The following is a 12,187-nucleotide window of genomic DNA, read 5'->3' as shown; positions in this document are numbered from 1 at the left end:
GAGGCAAGATCACAGAGAATGAGCTCTAAAGTGATGGAGCTGACAGCTGGTACAGTCTATGGGAAGGAAGTCTGTAGCCCCCCAAGGGCCCTGAGGTTGGAATATTGTGGGGAGGGTAGAGCTTCCAGACAAAAGTTTACCCTTCCACATGCCCAATGGGCATGGGCCACACCAGCTGGAGGGGTCAAGCAAGTTAATTCAGTCAGCCTCCCACCTGCCCCTAACCACCCACACCTTCTAAATAATGAACTCTGGTTGTCGGGAGAGCTCATTATAGTGTCTCTTTTCCCTGATGCCACCCAGCACCCTGTCCTCCACCCTTAGTCCTGGAAGGTGCTAATCAGGCAGGCCTGCCGCTGTCAGAACCACCTCCCCAGCTTCCTCCTGTCTACCCGCCCCCACTGTGCAGCTCTGCTTAGAGCCTCGATACCCAGCCCTTTGATTTTCTCTCCCCTCCATCTGTCTGCCTTGCTGGGGAAGGGGCAGGCAAGGACCTAGGGACTGTCTGCCCAGAAGAGACTGATCACTGGTGGGTAAAATAAGCAGTCAGGGGTTGAAGGGAGACCCAAGCCCGAGCTCTGGCCTCCTGGCCGGCCACCCCAGAAAGGGAGAAGGAGAGGCATGGCACCGTTGCTAAGGGTGTGGGTGGTAGACTCAGCCTGCCTGGGTCCTGATTCCAGTTCCATCATTCCCTAGCCATGTGACCTTGAGTCCCTTCTTCTTTTAGCCTCTCCTTGCCTACTTCTTCATACGTAAAATGCAGAGGAGAATAGCAGTACCTACCTTACAGAATTACCATGGGAGCTAATTAAGTCCAAAGGTGTCAAGAATTTAGAATAGTTTACTATTATTATTGTTGTTAGCGTGATCATAAATGTCACTCCTCACTCGAGGAGGCCAGAATGATCCCCCCTCCAGGTGGGTGTGGCCCAGGAATGTTTTTTGTGAAGAAGTGGAATCTGAGGGTCAGAGAAGCCCAGAGAAGACCTAAGGCCTAAGGGGCCACATGTTTGGGCGCAGCACAGCCCCAGGTCAGTGAAAAACAGCAAAGAGATAAGGTGGCAGAAAGTGCCACTAAACAACAACAATAATGAGAATCCTGTTCATATTATTGGATTTACGACTCAACAACCCCATGAGGTAGGTACCTATAGCTCCATTTTACAGCTGACAAAATGGAGGCTCCCAGAGGTTAAGTAATTGGCCCAAAGTCACCCAGTGCTGTTTATCCCAGAGCCCCTGCTCCCCACCATGACACACTTTACTGCCCCAAACTCTGGATGTACAGCTCTGCATGCCTTTCACTTCATCTCCATTCTGGCCCCTTTCCCACATGCCCCTCTTGGTTTTGCCATTTAGAAGGCCCTGCTCAGGTGAGGGCTACTCAGGGCAGAGGTCTGTGGCAAAGCACTTCCCAAGCTGCCTGCTCATAGCCCCAGCCTGACGTGACCTTGGCCCAGAGCAGAAAAGCTGGCTGTGAGTGTGTGTCTCACACCTCAGACAGGCCAGCCTTTGGCCAGCCCAGATAAAAGACAGGAAATCCTTGGCCACCTCCCCTGGAGATTGCTCCCTCCACCATGGGAACAGAGTTTCAGCCTGGGCAGAGGTTCCTCTGTGGTGAGGAAGCGGCGGAGTCAGCCCCAGCTGCCTCAGTTGCTGGGTGTGGTTTGGGGGAAATAGTGAGGGCTGAGCATCAGGAGACCTGGGCTCTGAATCCTCCCTCCTCAGACACCAAGCCTGTCCCCCATCTGGGCCCCAGGTGGTCACCTGCGATGATCGCACTGCCTCTCTTACCAGGGCTGCTCTGAGAAAAGGGTGGAATTGTAGAAGTGAAAGTACCTTGGAAATGGAAAGAAACAGGAAGACTCATCGTGGTCTTCATCATCAACTGCAGAGGAGGAATGGCTGAGTTGGTGTTTCTCCCCATCTGATTCACCCTTCTACACCCCAGTGTGGGCATGGCTCATGCTCATTTCTGGCTTTGATGCTCCTCAAAACACCCCCTTCCCCCCGACCTCCACCAGCTCAAGGGAAGAAAGTAAGTGGCAGGAAAACAGGATATACTGACAGGCCTCACAGAATACACTGCAGTCAGCTCATCAGAAGTGAGCACCTCCTCTCACCAGGCTTGCCCTCTGCTATGAGGGCACCAGGAAGAAGGCCAGCCGGACCTAACCGACAAACAAATCAGAGAGCTGCAGGAGCTGTTTGGACCCAGGACCCTGGGGGTTCAGAAGGCAACTGCTGGAGCCACCAGAAAAAGATAATGGAGAAGTCTTGTAGGAAAGTTTAGACTAGGGGCTCCTGAGTGGCTCAGTTGTTAAGCATCTGCCTTCGGCTCAGGTCATGATCCCAGGGTCCTAGGATCCAGTCCCACATCCGGCTCCTTGCTCAGTGGGGAGTCTGCTTCTCCCTCTCCGTCTGCTGCTCCCCCTGCCTGTGTTCTCCCTCTCTCTCTCAAATAAATATATAAAATCTTAAAAAAAAAGTTCAGGCTAGAAATAAACAGAAGAGAGTGAGGGGCTTCCAGAGTCCCATTTCCCATTCTCAGGGCCACGAACAGTAGCACGTGCAGAAGACAGTAATGAGGCTGGGAAGAGGACTGGTCCCAGGTCCCTTGAGAAGTCTTTGGAGGAACTGAAGCTATTTGGCCTACAGAAGAAGTGAGGGGACTTGGGTTCCGTCCTCAAACCTCTGGAAGTCAGAGAGAACAGCCCCTGGCTAGATGGTCCCAGGGGGCAGAGCTGGGACCCAAGGTTGTAGAAGTCACAGGGATATGGTGTGCAGTTGAACATAAGCAAATGCTTTTGGACGTTCCAGGAATGAAAGCAATTGCTTTGAAACCTTGAGCTCCCAGGTACTGAAGATGGGGGCACAAGAGCTGCACAAATCCCTGGTGGGAAGATCTAGGTTCATAAAGAGAGTTGGACCGAGTGTCCTCTAAAGACCATTCTCCCCAGAGCTAGGTTGGCTCCCTACCTCTGGGGTATTGTGGGAGAAAGCATAAAGGTGGGTGGGGCTGGCTAAGCCCTGAGCCGCTTCCCTCAGAGACCTGGGATCCCAGGAGCACCTTCAGCTACTAACCAGGGCCAGCAGGTCACTCATTAACCTGTAGCTGAATGGGTCAGAGGGTAGCCCCTTGGGACGTACACACACACACACGGGGAGGGGGCTGGAGAGCAACTGCACAAAAGCCCACACTCGAGCAAAACCCAAGCTGTGGCAGTTCAAGGCCTGGTCAGCTCGAACTGACCAGCCAACTGGCACAATGTAGTAACCGGGCCTGGCAGAATTTTTTTTTTAAGATTTATTTTAGTTATTTATTTGACAGACAGAGATCACAAGTAGGCAGAGAGGCAAGCAGAGAGAGAGGAGGAAGCAGGCTCTCCGCCGAGCAGAGAGCCCGACGTGGGGCTCGATCCCAGGACCCTGAGATCATGACCTGAGCCAAAGGCAGAGGCTTTAACCCACTGAGCCACCCAGGTGCCCCGGGCCTGGCAGAATTTAAAGCCAACTGACCTTTGCCTTGTGGACAAGCAAAAGGTTTTGCCTGGGAATGCGTAATCTTACAGCTGGAATGGAACCTGAGAGACCACTGAGTGCACACCACCTGTGAAAACTGAGTCCCAGAGAAAGTAACAGTCACTCATGCTGAGGTAGCTACAGAGAGGCACAACCAGAGGGCAGGCTTCCTGACTTGTAGGAGGCCCCATGGTTCCCTAAATGCTGGTTCCGTCTCTTCTCACTGAAACTGCTGAAAACCGCTTGGGGTCCGGAGCTTTCCAAATGGGACCCGACCTGACCCTTCCCAATTCCCACTGTTTGTCAAGATGCAGGCTCTTGGAGGGAGGTCTCCTCTTCCACTGTGGAGGCCTCAGCCTTACAGCAGGAGCAGCAGCAGCGTGACTGACAGCTGATGTTCCTGCCTAGTGTGGAGGAGGGACCCACAGCTGGACTGAAAACAGACATGCACACAGCCCCACTAACGGCAGATCCTTTGCGTGGGTATTTCTTGCTCTTTCAAATTGACCTGAGGGGGTGAGGGGCTCCTGGAAAGACCCCCAGACCCTTCTGACTCATGCCTAAAGACGCCCCCTTACCCCACTGCCCATTCGAATCCCTATCAATTCCCTGACCCTCTCAATAACCACCCAAATGAACTTCTGTTTGCCCAGGCAAAAACAGAGAGCCAGAAGTTTAATTGGCCCTTGGAAGTTCCCGTGAAGGAATGTTTGTTAGTGTCCCCTTGAGGGAGGTGAGTGTTAAGACGGGATCCCCCTTAAGGCCTGGGGTGGACAGGGGGTTGGTTAATGGCCATCCCCCAGAGGTGACTTTTCAAGGTGGTTACTATGTGGCTCAATCATTAACCAGGCAGTGGCAGGACCCCGGGCTTGTTGGAAAGGAGCCACTCCTTTCCCAAGGACAGCCCAAGAGCAGGAGGCTGCAGCCAGGGAGAGCACTCATGGGGTCTCCCGGCCCTCTCAGGGCCTGCTCTGGAGCAATCGGAAGAGAGGCCTGGATGAGGGCCTCTCCCTCAGCTCCACATGAGGGTGGAGGAGGGCTGGCCCGGACATGGAGGAAGTCAGCACACCCTTACTGAGGTGGAGGGAAAAGGGAGACAGTGAGGGTTTTTATCATGAACAAGAGAGGAAGCTCCAAGCTGGGCCTTGGTGATTAGATGACAAGCTGGGAAAGACGCTCATCCTGAATGCATCCTGTTTTGCTCCAAAGTGGCCTTAGGGGTGGGGGGAGATGAACACTGTCAGGATATATGATGATATTAAGGGGCTGTTCTGGATGTGCTAATGGTACAGTAGCTTTTTTTTCTTTTTTTGGAAAGCCTTATCTTTTAGAGATCTATATATCGCACTATTTATAGATAAATTGATAAGATGTCTGGGATTTGTTTCAAAATAACAAGAAAGAAGGTGAAGCAGATGGAGGTATTAATAGGCAGGATTATACCCATGGGCTAATGGGCTCTTACTACACTAATTGCCTCTATTTTTATATATGTTTGAAAGCCTTCATAATATTTTTTTTGAAAAGTCCTCACTGAGGTAAAGGTTTCGTTTGCCATGCATGATTTATGCCACTAACCCCCAAACTAGATGGTAGATTCCCTGAAGGTGGGGGTTACACTCTGTGTCCTCCAAGACCTAGCCAAGCTTGAACTTAATGACTAATAATTTGTACGGTCTTTGGTAGTTTACAAAGCACTTAGTCATGGATCCTCTCACCTAATCCAATGAAGTGGAAACAGTGGGGAGAAACCAAGAGCTGGGGAAGTCACAAATGGAGCAGCAGGGCCCAGATTTAAACCTCCCATATGTCCAGCTTCCAGTCCCTTGTGCTTTGCCCCACACCACCCTGGATTCCTGAGGAACTTAACGTCCAGTTACCCGTACCAGCACTCTGAGGGTTGGGGGTAAACAGGGACAACAGTCAATGACATGTGAGTTCCCAGAGTAGAGGGCTGGGCAAGAGAAGACTCACACACAAACACAGCATTTCAGACCTGCAATGGACCGATTCTGGGATGAGTCCCCCTCTCCTCCCATACACACGAACCAAGGCCATGGGTCACAGATGAAGAGAGCCTTAGTACACAGTTAACACCAACAATTATGTGCCCAGGCCTATTCTCCACTACTTTGTTTAGGGCTGCAGAGTGGGGGAGCTCACACTTCCCATCCTAGAGCCCTTGGATTTTTAAGATCGTTTATCTCTATTTTATCTGATAATGGCCTCCCGAGGGCCCAGGCCCAGGGCCAAGACACTGGATCTTACCCAAACTTAGAGTCCAAAGAAAAAGTTCTCTTTTATTCAAGCTAGAGGCAATTCCTTCTTCCAGCCAAAGACCCCTTGCCCCACCTTCTCCAAAAAAGTGAGGGCACAGTCTGCATTTGTTAAGCCTGCCATCCACTGAACCTGAACATTCCAGAACAGTGAACTCCAAGAGTGTCCTCGCAGAAAGGCACCAGCAGCTGCAAAAGCATCCAGATTACAGAAACCATCCTCTGCTCCCGTGGAACCTTCTAGCTTTTGTGTTGCTGCTGGTATCCCTGTAGCTGGCTCCAGGGGTCCTCTGCTCCCTCTCCAATCCCTAGCCCTAAGGGCGAACTTTAAAACTTCAAGAAGGCAGAGAAGGTCAAAGTTCAGGCCTCTTTGTGGCACTCTCTTTGCTCCTGTGCTCAAACTCCCGAGGTGTGCTTTAATTAAGAAGGCTCTTCCATTCACCCTGCTCAACTCATGCCCCACTCCCCAGCACTCACACAAGATACACAGCTCCTTTGTGCACCTTCTGTTCCTCTTCTTGCTCTAAGCACCTCCAGCTATCTCTCAACCCTGTCTCCTCTCCTGGTGGGGGAGGGGAGCCGCAGATGCACAGGGAGGTTGAGCATTCTTCTCAAAGAGTTGCTTAAGAGGTGGACATAAGGCCAGCGAAGAGGGCAAACGGGATTCTGTCCATGTGGTGTTTACTAGCCCTAATGACAGAGGTCCAGGGAGCAGAAATGCCAAACCCCAGATCGGGAACAAAATTGGACATCAAATCCCGGAAATGAGCTCCAAACCCAGAATGCCCAGTGATACAGTAGCTACAGCTTTAGGGTGAAAAAAACCTCAAACCCCAACACCATCATTCCCATCACACTCTTACCCACTTGCTCCATCTTCCATTCATAAACCACTTGCAGCCATGCCTCTTTCTCTATGCCCTTGGGCTGTCTGCCTTTCCACCCCCAGATAGAAATTGTCTCTCCTTTATTCCAGGCAGATGGAAATAAGGGGAAAATTCAGAGAGCAATAAGAAAAGATGGTGGGTGGAGAGAGCAACCCTCAGAGTGGAGGCGGGAACAAGTCCCACAGTAGGAGTCAGGGTTTGAAAATAGCCCTGGGTGTGACTCATCACCCTCTCCTCAGAGGTGGGCAGACCTCAGGGCTCCAAGGGGGGACAGAGACAAGACAGGCTTTTCCAGCCCAACCTCTGGGGTCCCATGCTCTGAGTTGGCCCCACTCCTCCCCACCTTGAATCTGGCTGCTGTCCTGCTCACCCTTCCCACCACACTAGTCTTCCAGCTGGTTTGCCTGCACAATCACCACAAAGCTTTCCACCTGCATAGTTCCTGTCGCCCCAAGCACCTCCAGGACAACCTTTTACCTACCTATACCAGTGAGGAGCTTGGACCCATAGGACAAGTCAAAATGTCATGGAAAACACTGGCCCTTTAGATACTGAAATCCAGCCCACGACCTTAGGTTGAGCGCTGTTGAAAACACTTCGGCCTGCAGAAGTAGCATGACTCACCTAAGGTCACATAAATTAGTGGCTGAACCCTAGACTCCTGAGTCCTAATTCAGTGCTCCACTTTAAAGAGTCTTGGGAGAAGAGAAATGGAGAGAACCCCAGACTACCTAATTTGGAAATCCCAAAAACTTCTACTAAAAGGAAGCCTTTCCTCAGAGCTTCCGTAATCCAAACCCACTTGGGACTTCATGGGGCAACGGAGCCGTGAAAGATGCGACTTATCCAAAGGTTTTCACTTGATCCCCACAGCCATCTTAATACCAGGAAAGTACGAGGGTTTCTCAGAAGGGAGGACAATGGCCAAGTGGAGAGCCCACATGGCCCTACCGGGGATTCCTGGAAATGCCCTCAAAAGCAGAGGAAGGAAAAGGGTAGGCGAGGTGGCACAGAGCCCGAAGGGCCGCCACCCCTGCCCTGTTCCAGTCCCCCTCCAAAGCCCCAGAGCTAGGGCTCCAGACTCCGGCCAGGCCCGGGATAACGGGGGAAAGCCTCCTTCTACCACCCGACTGGCGGGGCTTCCCTGGGGAGAAGCGCTGCCAGTGGGCTCAGGGGGTCCCCCGATTTCAGCGACTCCGACGCCAAATCCTGGGGGGCGAAAGTGGCTCCGCTTGCTTCCTCTGCGTCTCCTGAGTGCGCTGCCTCGCCGAACCGCTAAGAGCGGGGGCGGGGCGGGCCAGAGCGCTCCCGGGACTAGGCCGGGCCAGGGGGCCCAGGAAGGCCCCGTGGGTCCGGATTTTTGCCTGACTTCACCCCAACTCCTACCTGGAGGCCGCGTCCACCACTTGGGGTTCGAGACCCTGATACAGCGGCCAGTGGGCAGAAGGTGAGTGCAGGAAGGACTGCTCCCGGCTGGGGCACGCGCGGAGCCTGGGGTCGAGCGGGGGTAATGGTGCCAGCCAGAGGAGCAGCTGCAGCAGCTGCTTAGCTGTGGTCAACCCGAGGCCACTTTCGGCTCAGGTGGGGAGGGAACGACGGCTAGTTGGGCGGTAGGGACGCCCCGCCCACCTACGGGTCCCTCGACCAATGAGGGCGCAGTCCGGCCCACCGGACTCCCCAGAAAGTCGCCCAAATTGTGGTGGGCGGGGCGCTGCCTTCCAGCTCCTCCAATAACCGCGCCGCTGCCTCTTCCTCAGGTCACACCGCTGGCGGAAAGGGGGGTAGGCGGGGAGAAGTCACAGCCAGAGCTAGCAACGGAGGGTGAAGGAGCAAGCGGCTGGCCAGGCGCACAGACTATTTATTAGGCTCTGAATGTGCCTGGCACCGTCTGGGGAATTTAAATACATGTGCCTGTGCACGTCAAGGTTCAGTGGCTTGCTGCGGGTAATTTATGGGGCATTCCGAAGACTTCAGTGAGATCTCCGGTTAGTAGGGACAACCAAGAGGGAAACTTGGACGTTGAATACTTGAGCAGGAAGTTGCCATTCCCACCTTGCTCAGGCCCCAGCATTCTGCAACTTCCCGCCTACCCCCAGCTCTCTGCCTCAAGTCCAAACTCTACCTCCGGGGAGAAATGCATGGACAACTTGGGGCATATGCATTAATCATGACAGGCGAGGGCTCCCAAGAGTGTGACATCAGAAAGCTGATTTAAAAATTCTATGAGAAAGAGTGTTAGGATTTGATTTCTCTCTTGTCTTTCCTCACGAGGGTTACAAGTTCACAACCATTACTTTACTGTCGAATTGAGGACTCTTATTAGTGGGGACTGGGAGTACTCAAGACAATGTGCCATCCAGCTGCCCTCCTCCACATTTACAGATACAGAAACTGAGAAGACATGACTCACTCAAGCTAACCCACCAGATCCATGGGTTATTTTCTCCATACCTAACAGACGGGAGAAATGAAGCTGAAGTTCTGGAAAGCAGGGGTCACAGCCATCTAATTTATTTGCTAGAGTACCCAACACAGACGAGAGCAAAAATTCATGTTTATTAGGACAACAACTTTGTTAAGATCACCCAGGCAATGGCAAAGACAGGCATAGCCGCAGGTGTCCCCCCCTCCTGTCTTGGTCTTCAGACAAATTGGAATTCTCCCACCTTCCTTCCCTAGTGGCCCTGATGAGAATCAGAGGAGAAATGCTGAAGCAAGGCTACGCCCAGGGTGCACCCCTTCTTTCCTCTCAATGGCAAGATGGGAGCTGGCACTTTGTTCAGGATGAGTCAGGTCCCTGTGGGTCTTGGATGTAGATGAGACCTGTAGATGAGACTCCAGAACTCACTTCCGGAAACAAAATCTTACCCAGAGTCAGGAACGTCTGTAATGGGTGGGAAGGTAGATGACCTCCTTCCTGAGGCTGGGCTGTTATATTTGTGAACATCCCTAAGGTCCTGAGTTGGGGCCAAATTTATCTTGCTTCTGAAAAATGCAAAAAGGGTATAAAAAGTATGGGTCCTGCGGTATCCTTATAGCTTCCCTATGGGGAGGAAGCCATGTCAGAGCCAATTCCATCCACCACATGGCACCAAGCAGTGTCCACAGTAGTTTCTCAGCAATTTTGGAAGATATTTGAGGGACAACCAACCATGAAGAAATTGCAATCACATAAATAATGACCAAATCCCACTCACCTTTTAGTAGATATATTTAAGTGACTCAGAGATGATGGATTCTGAGACACCCAGTAGTGTCTTAAAAAAAAAAGTAATCAAACCAGACAATTAAAAAAGGAAAAACTACAGAAGTACAAATACATTTATAGCAATTGCTATAAATAAGTAGAACAAAAACTTCACAGTGCCTGGCATAGAGTAGGTACTCAATAAAAACATATTTTGAATGACTAAGTGAACACAATAAGTCAGGAAAATCTACAATTCTCATATTTTCTATGCACACTGTGACATTTTTAAAGGACCAAGCAAAATATAAAATAAAATAAAATAGCCCAAGAAATATCTAGGCTATTTCTTTGGGTCTTTCTTGACCTCCTTCTCTTAACCCATGAGCTTTAGAAAGGCAAGAACTCAGCCTCTTCAGAAGGAGATACCTCGTTGCCTTCAATCCTTGCTCTCTGATCTACCCCCAGGCCCTGACCTAAGTCAGAGTCTTGTGTGGAGCAGATATACAGTAATGGGGCCTGGTACAGATGAGGAAATGGTACCTCTTCGCAGTCTCCTGGGTTGCATCTTGAATGGCTCTGGTGATAACTGGAGCCTTTAGGTCCCAGGTGTCCCTTTTCCCACAAGCCCCCACTATTGCCTGGATGTCTCAGGGTGATGCTGCTGCTGCTGCTGCTGCTATATTGGCTGCCAGCTCAGCCATTAAGCAGGGAAAGGTAGAGTGCATGAGGGCAGACTGAGGGCAGTTGGAAAAGCCTTGGGGTGCATGTATGCATTTCCACGCCCTAGACATGGGGCTTCCCTCTGTCTATCACTATCCAAGCCCAGTTGTGTCATACGAAGAGCCGTATGATGGAATCTGGAGCCAGACAGCCCAAGCACAAAGCCCAAAGCCCAACTCTGCTACTCATTAGCCACGTGACCTCAAGCAAATTATTTTCCACCTTTCTGTGTCTCAGTTTCCTCACCTGTAAAGTGTGGCTGATAATCACAGTCTGGACTTTATATAGCTGTTAAGCAGATCCACTCGACTAAATCGTACTTAGAATGGTGGCTAGCTCACAGTAAGTGCTCCTAAGTGTTAGATACAGTGACAGAGGTACTAAGCAATAAAGAGAAAGTGCTGGATACTACTACCAGTTCTACCACTTTCTGGCTGTGTCACAGAGGGGAAGTCATTGTGCCACTCCAACCGTCAGGATTTTCACCTGTAAAATGAGGATAGAGCATAACCCCTATCAGGCAAAATTAAGACAATGGATGTGAGGGTGGGCTGTAAAGGGTGGTGGCAGGGGAGGGGATGGCCAAGCAAGGTGTTGGGCAGCTCAGCGTTTTTACAAGGCCAACCAGTTCATTTCTTCTAGGAGATGGGAGAGAGAAACTCCAGATGCTGTGACTGTGAGCCATACTCCAAGACACATGGGTTCCAATAAGTGTCTATCTGGACTTCTAATGGCCCCCAGAGCCCTTCCTGCCTAGGAATGGAGATCCTTCAGACTGTGGCAGGCAGACCCGTAGCTCCACTCTGGAACGGCTGAGGGTGATAAAACAGGTGCTTCCACTACCTTTTTCCATGGAGCTAAAGCAGCAGCAGCAGCAGCAGCAGCAGCAGCAGCAAATAATTCCCAGGGAACCCAGCTGAGAAGAAAGAAGGCAGGTAGGAACCATGAGGGGGAAATGAATTACAGTTGGACCAGCCCCGGGCAGCACAGGACCACGGATGCCCTCACACCTGCACACATATTTCCTCAGACCTCCAGTCTGAGGTCTGAAAGGCCTCCAGGCAAGCCTGGGATGGTAAAGGCCTGCTCTTCAAAGTTTTGGGGGCCCCCGCCCAGCTTCAGGAAAGGGGGCTACTGATCAGATCCCCACAACATGAGACAGTTACAGCTCATTAAAAAAAAAATGCCATGCCATGGCAGGGGCGTTTGCACCAAGATGGGCAGCCAGAGTAGTGCCAATGTGGGAAGAAAGGGATTGGTAGTGGGAGGGTCTTGAAAAGGTGAGGGGTAACAGGAACTCCACTGTGCATTGCTAAGTGGGAGTGGGGATGGAGCTAAGTCCTGGGAGGAGCACAAAGACCACCTCTCAGCCCACAGCCCAGGAGATCACTATGGCTGTGCCCACCCCACACCAGAATGTACCCTGAAAGGGGGAGCTCCGTGCTGGGCTGGGAGCCCTGGGCTGGCTGTGAGGAAAGCTGGAGTACTGGCTAAGCCAGGCACAGGCCAGGGGAGTTTCAGGGATCGCTTACTCTCTCAGGACATCCCCTCCCCCCAACTCCAAGCTAGGACTCAGATGCATTTATTCCCTC

The 12,187-nt window shown here is 51.6% G+C and overlaps 1 protein-coding gene across 1 annotated transcript in view; it reads right to left on the bottom strand.

The window, feature by feature from the left end:
• Positions 1-8,235, bottom strand: part of STARD8 (StAR related lipid transfer domain containing 8) — a 33,102-nt gene extending 24,867 nt beyond the window's left edge. The window contains exon 1 of the mRNA XM_080794880.1: positions 8,072-8,235. The gene's annotated coding sequence lies outside the window, so the exon portion shown is untranslated. The remainder of the gene's footprint in view (positions 1-8,071) is intronic.
• Positions 8,236-12,187: the final 3,952 nt, after the last annotated feature.

The sequence above is a fragment of the Martes martes genome (assembly GCF_963455335.1).
Source record: "Martes martes genome assembly, chromosome: X".
NCBI lineage: Eukaryota > Metazoa > Chordata > Mammalia > Carnivora > Mustelidae > Martes > Martes martes.
The sequence above is the reverse complement of the archived record's forward strand: the minus strand, read 5'-3'. Positions and strand labels throughout refer to the sequence as shown.